The 12,459-nt window shown below is 36.5% G+C and overlaps 1 pseudogene; it reads left to right on the forward strand.

The window, feature by feature from the left end:
• The first annotated feature begins 9,479 nt into the window (after nt 1–9,479).
• Nucleotides 9,480–12,019, forward strand: LOC124514207 (60 kDa heat shock protein, mitochondrial-like; annotated as a pseudogene).
• Nucleotides 12,020–12,459: the final 440 nt, after the last annotated feature.

Below are 12,459 nucleotides of genomic sequence, written 5' to 3' on the forward strand. Positions count from 1 at the left end.
CCTGCTCTTATTTCCTTCAGATCTTACTTCCCCCTGCTCAAATGTCAAATCTTGGTGAGCTTTCCCATTTAAATTAAATTATCAACCCATTTAAAATAACACACACAACTTAGTCACTCTGGATTTCTTACCTCATTTAATCTTTCTCCTTTGTACCTCTTACCCCCAAACATATATAAAAAAATTAGTTTTTAAATTTGTTTATTGTCTGTCCCTCCTTATTAAATAGTAAGTTATATGAGAACAATAATTCATATCTCTTATATACCCCCATTCTCCCTCAAATATTTTTACGTTTTTAAAACTCCAGCACTGGTTGTTATGGGCTGAATTTTGCCAAGCCAGAATTTGTATGTGAAGTCCTAATCTCCAAGATTTTAGAATGTGACTGTATTTGGAGATACAGTCTTTTAAAAGGTAATTAAGGTAAAATGAGGTCATATGCATTGTCCCTAATCCAAATCATCCTTACAAGAAGAGGCGATTAGGACACAGAGGAAAGACCATGTGAAGACAGAGAAGGCAGCCACCTATATGCCACAGAGAAAGACCTCAGAATGAAATCAGATCTGCTAACACACTGATTTTGGACTTCTACAATCTGTGAGAGAATAAATTGCTGTGTGTAAGCAACCCAATCTGTGATACTTTGTTATGGCAGCCTTATCAATAATACCCAGGTTAAAAATCCAACTCTTCCCTATTCCACTCCTAACATGCAAATAGACGAACATCACCGGAAAGAACCTCCTCAGAATATGCTGCCTGTTCTCATTTTAACTCTATAAACTCACGTCACACTACAAGTAGACTCTCTGTGCTTTGCTGCAATCCTGCAACAGTTCCTACTCAAATCAATCTCCACCTTGCTTGCCTTCCTCAGACGGCCATCTCCACACTTTTTCCTCTTAGCTTATCATTACACTTCTACACTTAGCAGAGAAGATATAAACAATAAGAAGGGTATTTTGCCTACTGCCATGTTGAATTTATAAATTTTCTTGTTCCTATTTACTGCCAACCCTAAATCTGCAAGTCCCAGGGCTAGAACAGATGACTGTCCTTTTAGGAGGGCAACACCCTCTGCTCTCACATAGGGTTTCACTGATTGCACTTGTCTCTTCTGCATCGTTTTTTCTTAATAAGTCAACGTTACCAATACGAAGATGCTACATGAATAATACTCTTAAACTAATTTGACCCCACATCCCTCTTCAGTGATTCTTCCAGCACCCTGCTTACCTTTGAAGCAAAACTTCTGGAAAGAATTATGTATAATCACCGTCTATACATCCCATATCCCTAACCTCCTATTCTCTCTTAAACCCAAAAGGTTTTAGCCCCTGCAACTATATGGAAACCTTATTTGATACAGTCAGTGTAATGGTCAAATCCAATGGTCAATCCTCAAGCACCATTTTACATAACTCCGAAGCAGCATTTGACATAGCGTGGTCAAAAACCTTGTGCTCTTTTTTGTAAATCTTCTTCTTTATGTCCAGGTGTAGAATTCAATGATTCATCACTTGCATACAATACCCAGTGCTGATCACAAGTGCCTGCCTTAACATCCATCACCTGTTTAACCCATCCCCTGCCCATGTCCCCTTCAGTAACCATCAGTTTGTCCTCTATAGGTAAAAGTCTGCTTCTTGGTTTGCCTCTTTTATTTCCCCTTATGTTCATTTGTTTTCTTTCTTAAATTCCACATATGAATGAAATCATACAGTATTTGTCTTTCTCTGATTTATTTTGCTTAGTATAATACTCTGTAGCTCCATCCACATCATTACAAATGGCAAGATTTGTACACATACCACAACTTTTTATCCAATCATCGCTCTTTCCATAACTTGGCTAATGTTGATAATGCTGCTACAAACATTGAGGTGAATGTATCCCTTCAAATTAGTATTTTTGTATCCTTTGGGTAAATACCTAGTAGAGTAATTGCTGGATTGTAGGGTAGTACTATTTTTAACTTTTTGAGGAACCACCATACTGCTTTCCAGAGTGGCTGCACCAGTTTGCAATCCCACCAACAGTATAAGAGGGTTCCCCTTTCTCCAAATCCTTGACAACACTTGTTTCCCGTGGAACTCTCTCTCTCTTTTCTTTTTTTTTAATTTCTTATTTGATCATGCAGCAAATTCCATTGGCTCTGCTTTCAGACTTGACTCACTTCTTACCAATTCCACTGTTGCCACCAAGCCACCACTCCTAACTCCCTTTTAAAAATACAGCTTTATTGACATAGAGCGTATAGACAATATAATTCACTAATTTAAAGTGTACAATGCAATGGCTTGTAGTACAGTCACAGAGCTATGCACAATTTTAGAACGCTTCTGTTACTCCAAAAGAAAACAGTTCCCCTTTGCTATAATCTCCTAATGTTCTCATGGACTCTAGCTCTAGGTAACCACTAATCTAATTTCTGTCTATGTAGAGTTACCCATTCTGAACAGCTCTGTTTGAATACGGCGGTGTCTGGTACAGACACCTAAGTTACCAACCTACCCAAGTCACAGCCCTACCTGGTCTCAGGTTACAGTGTTGCTGTCTTAGTCCATTCAGCCACCTATGGCCACACCACTGTGGCCCACAAAACTAAAGTGGGTCATGTTTTCTTATTTTCAGGCCATTTGCAGTCTGACAATGGTATGTCTTTTGTCACAAAGGCCACCCAAAAATGGAATGAGAATCATGGTATCAGATGGATTTTCTACACTTCCTATCATTCAAAGTTTTTTGCTGACTGTTGTAATGACGTCCTCAAAAAATGACCGAAGAAAAGATACCTAACCAACCTTCTAATCAACTCCCGGTCCACCCACCTGAGAAAGGCAGTTGGCTTACTAAATTTGGCCTTTCCCCAAAAAGGGGTCTTTTATTGACCACCTACTAATGAAAGGGGTAGGAAATTCTGTAAAACCATTCTGAAAATACGGGATTCCACCCAGTCCATGGCGCATTTTTTTTTTTTTTGGCCGTAGTAAGAACCCCAAGCCAGCCTGACTAGTATACCTTTAGGTAACAGCCCAGACAAAAGGGGACTAGAGTATTCAAATTTAATTCTGGGTCATCTTCCTCTTGATCAACATGGTGCCAGAGCATAGGGCAAGAAGCTCTTGGTTGTGTATACTGCTAACTGAATGCCCCTACAGTGGCGCATGTGAGCCAACATGAAAGGAATCTGTAATTTTGTAAAAATATCTTCTTCCTTTTTACATTTACCTCTTCCATATGAAAGGTCTGGATCAGAGTAGGAGATAATTGAAAACAGAGATGCAGCTATATTTATTGAGCTAAGACACACCAAATTTCATGGCTTTCAAGGGAGATTAACAACCTTGACACCTGGGGAGAAAACAGATTGCATTCCAAGAGATGGAGGAAAGGGGTGGGGACAGTTCACGTTCTCCCTGTCACCTCAATCCAGCCTCAGAGCCTGGCAAAATAATCACATGGCCTGCTCGAGTGAACCAGCTCTTGTGGCTGGCAGTCTGACTACTATTACATTTGTCACCTAAACCTCGATAATTTCTCAAGAGTAGAACTGATTTATAGTCTTTTGTAGGTTTGAATTTTAATATAAGCATGTATTACTTTCGGCATAAAACTATTAACCTAGTTAGAAAAATTTAAGTATTTCTTTAATTTATCCTACAGTTACAATTGAGTGCCTACACAGATGCCGTCAATGTGCTTGGCATGAAAGATAAAAGATGTAGAAAGACATAAGCCTTGCCTTCTGGTTTGGGACCCAGTAGGGGAGTCACAGAAGACTATTGGAGTAGAGATAAGAATGGAGATATGTGAAACATTAGGAATGATTCCAATATGTGAAACTCTTTTTAATGTAGTTATTATATGCAATTATTAATGTGAGACAATGCAGCAAAAAAAATGGAATTATTGAGCATAGAGAGATTGAAAGAAGAGTGAAACTCTATATAGAATATTTATAAGGCAGATGCCACTTGTTAAGACAGTCTGTTACACACTGGTCTTTTTAGCCATGGTTGGATATAGGAATATACATTTTATGAAAATGTTACAAATGTCAAAGCCTAAAATATATGTTAATGAGACTTTACAAGCAATAGATTATCATTAAAACATAATGAAATTAAGTCTTCATGAAGAAAGCTTGTAAAAAGTATATATGACCTTCAAAAAGATAATGAAATTCAATAGTTTTAAAAAGTGTATTCGTCAACCTAAAAATTGTTCATCATTTATTTGTTTCAGGTATTTAATGACAGCTCAGTATTCATCTTATAAAATGGCATACCAGTAGTTTAACCTTGTTCATTAATAGTTACCAAGAGGGAAAACCAAAAATCCAAAATGTTCAACTGGATATAAAACCTAGAGATTTAAGACAACAGTAGAGCATTTAGACAGTTCCCAGCAGACATCTGCCAGTGAGCTGGCCATCTTCTGCCATAAATCACATGATTAAAAAGAAAATAAATGTTTCCACTGAGATATCAAACCATTAGAAAACCTTAACCTCAGCTTCCTAGCTGGCCTTAAGGCTTTTCAATTCTTCATAACCAAAGGTGTAAGGAATGAATTACAAGTGTTCCTTATTTGAAATGTGGAGCATACAGAGGCTATTTCTTCTCTAGGCTTTCTTTCCAAAACAGAGGCATTTATTTGTAGAATATAATTAAAAATAATATTAAATTATCTTTAAATTTATATCAGAATCACTCTGCTCCAGCTGGCAATTAGTGGGATACAAAAAAAAAGGGGGGGAGTCAAAGAAAAGCCCGGAACTCTAGGGCACAAAAGGACCCTAGCAGCACAAAGGAAAAGAGATTTGACCACAGAAAGCTCTAGAAAATTGGTTAGAGCTTTCTGAAATTTTACCTTAGAGCTGCATAAATGTAAATAAAATTTTATTTCCCTGCTTGAATATTTTAATATAGTGAATTTTTAAGCGTAATTGATATGTGAAAGAAATGCCCACTCTTTCAAAAAATAACAGGTAAAATATTCAGTCCTCCACTCCAAGGGAAAAAAAAAAGCCCACTGTAATAAAGCTACCATATACTTAGTTATTACTTTGATTTGCAACTTCAGTTTATGTTTTTTTTTTATTTCCTGCAAGCTTCCTGGCAAAGTTATTAATCATAAATTATGGGCTTTAAAAGACAGGCAATTAGAGGGAAGACATAAATAAAGAATTAAACATCAGAATATTTATTAATTAGTCTCCAATTAATTAACAGTAAAGTAAAATTAGTAGATACCCAAAGAATGAAAATTCGTATTCGTATCAGCAAAGCAATCTTGTCTTATCAAATTGCTGAAGAGTGTAACTTGTTAATCAATATAAAGGAATCTAATATAATGGAGTATATAATCCAATAACAGAAAACATAGAAGTATTATAAATTAGGGAAATTTCCCAAAAACACATGATAAAGGGAAAGATATAACTTTTTTCAAGATATAAAAGTTGGGTAGAGATTACCATTAATGTACAAGCAAATGAACAAGCAGACCAAAAACAAAGCAACATTTTCCTTGTCTTCAGGGAAAACTACCTATTAATTCAATTAAGGATTGTGCTAACTGGAGAACTGTACATAAAAAGTAAATACTGGTTTTGACAAAATTATATATTAGCAAAGGTGGGATGAAGTAGGTCCTTTTTTACTTTGTGGGTAATGTAAAATGATAGAAACTTCTTGGGAAAAGTGTGGTTTATTAGAAATAAGTATAACTCTATTACCTATTTTCTTAAAAATAATCATATACTTTGAACCAATAATTTCTGAACTGGAAAACTCTCTTGAAAAGCCCTATAGGAGAGAAAACGCTTTTTACAGGGAGATAGTATCACATCATTGTTTATTAAAAGGAGTTCAAAATAGATACGTAACTAATTGACAGAATATTATGCTGCTGTTAGAAACTTATGCAATTTTGTAATAACATGAAAAAAGCTTATATGATACTTGTAAAATTCAACAATTTAACATACACACTTGCTTATAGACTATAATCACAACTATTTTTTTTTTTACCTTTTTCTTATAAAAGTACTGGAAAGAACAGAGGCGAATGTGTGGATTTTTTTTTCATTCCTCGTATTATTTTTACTAGTTTTCAAATTATCCAGAAATAGTATATATTAACTGAATGATGGCAAATATATGTTTTGCCTGAAAGTAAGAGAATTACCACATAATAGTGATAAAATATAAAATTCTTAGTGATGTGATATTTGTGCATACGTATACGTGAGTGTATGAGCACACACGGAGCTATGATGAAATGTAACACATAGAGAGAACAGACCCAAAGGACTGTCAAAAGAATTTCACAAAAGACAGTAAGTGAGAAGGAAAAGGAGGGCAGAACTCCCTATTAAAATTAAGCCTGATTTAAGCATTCTGTTTCCAGATTTCTCTTTTTTGTTTCCAAAACTGTCTACTGTTACAGAATCTATGTGACTTTGGAAAGATAAAAGTTAGTCCCCACATAAAATTCTATTAAAACTCTACATTCCTTTCAAGAAACTAGCTAACTTTCCAAACCTGAGTCTCATGCAGGACTCAGGAACTATCTTTTTTTGGTTGCATTTGTGGTTTTTATTCCAAATAAATACCTTCCCAAAACCATCAGGACCAGTATTTAAAAGCAATGATTGAAATTGGGGAAGACTACTCATTTCTTTTTTTTTTTTCTTTTCAAATTTTTATTTAAATTCTAGTTAATTAACATACAGTGGAATATTGGTTTCAGGAGTAGAATTCAGTGGTCAATCACTTATGTACAATACCCAGTGCTCATCATAATAAGTGCCCTCCTTAGTACCCATCAGCCATCTAGCCCATTTCCCACCCACATCCCTCCATCAACCTTCAGTATGTTTTCTATCTTACAGAGCCTTTCATGGTTTGTTTCCCTCTCTCTTTTTCTCCGTCCCATATGTTCATCTGTTTTGTTTCTTAAATTACACATTTGAGTGAAATCAAATGGTATTTCCCTTTCTATGACTTATTTCACCTAGCATAATACACTCTACAACTACATCATTGGAAATGGTAAGATTTCATTCTTTGTGATGGCTAATATTCCAATGTGTACATATACCACACATTCTTTATCAATTCCTCAGTTGAAGGACATTTGGGCTCTTTCCATAGTTTGCCTATTGTTGACAGTGTTGCTGTAAACATTGGGGTGCATGTATCCTTTCAAATCTGTATTTTTGTATTCTTTGGGAAAATACCTAGTAGTAAAATCATTGCATTGTAGGGTAGTGCTATTTTTAACTTTCTGAGGAAACTCCATACTATTGTCCAGAGTGGTTGCACCAGTTTGCATTCCCGACACCAGTGCAAGAGGGTTTCTCCGAATCCCAGAATCCCACCAACACCTTCTGTTTCCTGTGTTGTTAATTTTAGCCATTCTGATAGGAATGAGGTGGTATCTCATCGTGGTTTTGATTTTTAGTTCCCTGATGACAAGTGATATTTAGCATCTTTTCATATGTCTGTCAGCCATGTGTATGTCTTCTTTAGAAAAGTGTCTACACATGTCTTCTGCCCTTTTTATAACTGGATTCTTTGTTTTTGGGGTGTTGAGTTTGAGAAATTCTTTATAGATTTTGGATACTAACCCTTTATCAGATATGTCATTTGCAAATGTCTTCTCCCATTCCATAGGCTACCTTTCAGTTTTGTTGATTGTTTGCTTCCCTGTGCAGAAGCTTTTTATCTTGATGAGGTCCCGATAGTTCATTTTTGCTTTTGTTTCCCTTGCCTCTAAAGATGTGCCTAGTAAGAAGGTGCTGCAGCCAAGGTCAGAGAGGTTGCTGCCTGTGTCCTCCTCTGAGGATTTTGATGGTTTCCTGAAGAAGACTACTCACTTCTAATCACTCTCACTGTTGCAACCTATATTTCCTCAAATTCAACTAAGAAGAAACAACATGAATGAATTTTATGTTGCTCATGTAAGGAAACTTTAATATATTAAAGACATACCTACTTGAGCTCCAAAAGGCTCTTCCCTTCTATATGATTTAGATTTAAATGGCATGCTAAATAAAGTGCCTGAGAACTACAGTGATTGCTGCTACAGAAAAATGTGGTCTCCATCAATAGTATCCTGTAACCTGAAAAAAATCATTATTGAGTTAATGACAGAATGATTAGATTCAAAAAGCAAATTACCACGAGCAAAAACTCCCTGTTAAAAGCAAGCACCCATATTATTTGTTTCCACTGAGACAAAAAAAAATGTAAAAGATGTACTGTACAACAAATATAATCTATCCTATGGTCTGTTTTTAAATGTCTAATCTAAAAATGCTATTTTAAATGACCTTAATTCTCATTTTAATGCAATAATTAAATAATACTAAGTCTCTAGGTCACCAAAAACTGTATGTCCATTTATCACTTTGTGCCAGTCATTGTCAATTAAATCAACTTCTGGAAATAATTTTTCTTTCAGAATTATTTACCAGAAATGAGCTATGTGGAATATGGTGGGAGGCTGGAGAACAGTGGGGGGCAGGAGAGAAATGATTACCACCCTACTTAATTTTGCCTCAATTGTTAGATATCTTTTCTAGAAATAAGATTTTTGTAGTTTACAATATTGCAGTGAGAAACAATGAGTTATTAATGGACAATTTTTCTTATTACAGTTTATTTGTGAGTCAAAGTTCAAATTCTAAAAGCAAATAGTTCATAAATTTTCTGCAAAGGTTTTATAGTTTTATAGCTTAAATAGCAAAAGTATAATGCTTCAATATCAATAACATCTGGTTTGCCCACGGGAAGATTATACTTTATGTGGCTGGATGGTTATAATGTTTTCTTTTGATTTTGATAATCCTAGTAAATACATTCTAACCACTGATTGACATCCAAACAAATCAGTGAGTGTGCTCCATTACGACATGTCTTATCTATTAATTTCTGTGGAATGACACATTGTTCAAACTGAGAAAGAAAATGCTAGTATGATTCCTCTGCTGCAAAAAAAAAAAAATGCAATCAGTATAAAGATGCTCAGATGTCCCACATTCATTCAGAGCTCCACCCCAGCGCAGAACAGTAATCAACATTTTATTTTTCTTTTTGCTCCACATTTCTGGCAGATACCTACAAAGGCAGCAATCTGAATCAATGAAGCCTATTACTGATGCATTGGATCTTTTTCTTTATGCCATTTTTAATTCCTGGTTATTCCCACTCTTCTCATTTTATTCAATTATATTTCTCTTTGATCATATTTAAATCTTATCTCTCTTCACCATATTTTTAGGTTCACTTTTCACTCATCTCATTTCCTCTCCATAGTCTCCTCCTTTTTTTTTAACTTATAAAAATCACCTAACCAGGAATTTTCACTTCAATTTGAAATCGGCTCTGCGGGATATATCATCAGATGTTTCTTCTATTCTTTCCCCAACTTTCCAGTTCTTGTCTTCCTGTTCTGTGGAGATGACACCATCTCCCCTGGCTACCAAAGTTTCCCCATCATCTCCACTTGCCATTTTACAGAAACTCCTTTTCTCTTATTCCGGGCCTGACTGTATATTCTCAGTTCCTTCTTCATTTCAAACCAAACCAAAATGGTAATTTTAACACCTACGAAAGACTGTGTTTATAGTCATGGGCCAATCAAGTGCAAGTACTGAGATGCTGAAATAACAGCACAGGTATCACAACAATAAATATTTGTACCAAAGAGACAGAAATACATAAAGTGTTGGGGTGTTTTGTTTTATTTCTTTTTCTCTAAACTTCATCACATAGTATGGTTAGGAGTATTACACAGACTTTGATTTAAGTCCTCACATACACCACCGTTTCATTTGGAGATACTGCAGAGATTAATTTGCCCAGGCTAACCCCAGTTGTTCCCATGTTTACAAAATGGCAATAAGAACAATACCTGCTTGTAAGTTCATGGTAAAGTTATGTACATAGAATGAGAATCAGAGGAAATGGGACACTGTAACTAATCAGTACATGTTAGCTACCACTATTATTGTGATCCATATTATGAACAAAATAATTTGTTAATACAACTCAAAAAGAGAGAAGCATTTAAGATTTATTCAAATAGAAGCTATTTATTTCTCTCATTTGGCAAAGTGAAGTACCTATATGCTTCCAACCCTTTGCTAGATGCGGGACAACTTACTTCACTGAGCTTATAATACAGCAATTCCAGATAAAATCAAAGACCTGTTCAAGATTAAGATTTCTGGGGCCAACACCACTGTTAAGAGTATTGATGCCTTGACTCACTTCCAGTGGCCTGCCTCACGGCCCACGGGCTTTGCTGTTGCCCCGCAGAACTGCTTCCATTACAGTCCTTCACCAAATGAGGCCAGTGTCCACAACACTGGCTCCTCATCTCACTCGGGCCTATGCCAAAGACGTAAGATTTGGTGTGAATGCCCAAGCCTTAATGCTTCAAGGTGTAGACCTTTTACCAGATGTTGTAGCCATTGCTGTGGGGCCAAGGGGAAGAACAGTGATTACTGAACAGAGTTGGGGAAATCCCAGAGTAAAAAAAGATGGTGTGACTGTTGCAAAGTCCATTGACTTAAAAGGTAAATATAAAAATACTGGTGCTAAATTTGTTCAGGATTTTGCCGATAACACAATTGAAGAGGCTGGAGGTGGCACTACTGCTGCTAGTGTCCTGGCACGCTCTATTGCCAAAGAAGTCTTCGAGAAGATTAGCAAAGGTGCTAATCCTATGGAAATCAGGAGAGGTGTCATGTCAGCTGTTAATGCTGTAATTGCTAAACTAAGAAGCAGTCTAAATCCGTGAATACCCCTGAAGAAATTGCTCAGATTGCTATGATTTCTGCAAATGGAGACAAAGGAATTGGCGACACCGTTTCTGATGCAATGAAAAGGTTTGGAAGAAAGGGTGTCATTATAGTAACGGATGGAAAAACACTAAAGGATGAATTAGAAATTACTGAAGGCATGAAGTTTGATCGAAGTTACATTTCTCTAAACTTTGTTAGTACATAAAAAGGTCAGAAATGTAAAGTCTAAGATGCCTATGTTGTATTGAGCAAAAAGAAAATGTCCAATGTTCAGTCCATCGTACCTGCTCTTGAAATTGCCAATGCTCATCATAAGCCTTTGGTCATAAAATTCTGAAGATGTTAATGGAGAAGCTCTGAGGATACGGGTTTTGAATAAGCTAAAAGTTGGTCTTCAGGTTGTAGCAAGTCAAAGTTTCAGGTTTTGGTGACAATAGAAAGAACCAGCTTAAAGATGTGGCTGTTGCTACCGATGATGCAGTGTTGGGAGAAGAAGGATTGCCTCTGAATCTTAAAGATGTTCATCCTCACAACTTAGGAAAATTAGGAGAGGTCATCATGACGAAAGATGACAAGGCTCACAATAAAAAATGTATTCAAGAAATCACTGAGCAGTTAGATAGCACAACTAGTGAATATGAAAAGGAAGAACTGAGTGAATATCTGACAAAACTCTCAGATGGAGCAGGTGTGCTGAAGGTTGGTGAGACAAATGATGTTGAAGTGAGTGGAAAGAAGGAATTACAGATGCCCTCAATGCTGCACGAGCTGCTGTTGAAGAAGGCACTGTTCTGGGAGAGGGTTGTGCCCTGCTTCAGTGCATTCCAGCCTTGGATTCCATAACTCCAGCTAACGAAGATCAGAAAATTGGTACAGACATTATTAAGAGAATACTCAAAATTCCCGCAATGACCATTTCTGAAAATGCAGGTGTTGAAGGACCATTGATAGTTGCGAAAACTATGCAAAAGTTCCTCAGAAGTTGGTTATAATGCTATGCATGGAGATTTTGTGAATATGGTTGAAAAAGGAATCGCTGATCCAACTACGGTTGTTAAAACTGCTTTACTGAAGGCTGCTGCGGTGGCCTCTCAGTTCACTACAGTGGTCACCGGAATTCCTAAAGAGAAGGACCCTGGAATGGGCAGAATGGGTGGAAGTGGAGGTGGTGTGGGAGGTGGCATGTTCTAATTCCTGGAATAGTGCTTTACCATGATGAATGAACTGTGAGAGGGCACTCAAGGCAGAGGTCCTCAACAATAACTTCAGAAAAGTCAGATGAAGGAAATGACTGGAGAAAAGGCTCGCTGTTATTTAAGAAAATCACTATAACCATCAGTTAACTGGTTTCAGTTGACAATAATATAACGGTTTACTGCAGTCATTGTCCATGCTTCTGGATAATTTATTTTATATTTTTGAATAAAAAGACATTTGTACATTCCCGATAACCGAGTGTCAGAGCTATGTACCAATGCACCGCTTTCAACTTAAATCACTGAGGCATTTTTACTACCATTCTGTTAAAAGCAGGACTTTGGTGCTTGCCACCACCCCATCACCAGATGAAAAGTTAAGAAACAGCCTTTCTGTAGAGAGTAAGAATAATTGTGTACAAAGTAGAGAAATAT

Source organism: Lynx rufus, unplaced genomic scaffold (assembly GCF_022079265.1).
Source record: "Lynx rufus isolate CCGP_SWC_20201006 ecotype Redwood Valley unplaced genomic scaffold, mLynRuf1.p SCAF_2, whole genome shotgun sequence".
Classification (NCBI taxonomy): domain Eukaryota; kingdom Metazoa; phylum Chordata; class Mammalia; order Carnivora; family Felidae; genus Lynx; species Lynx rufus.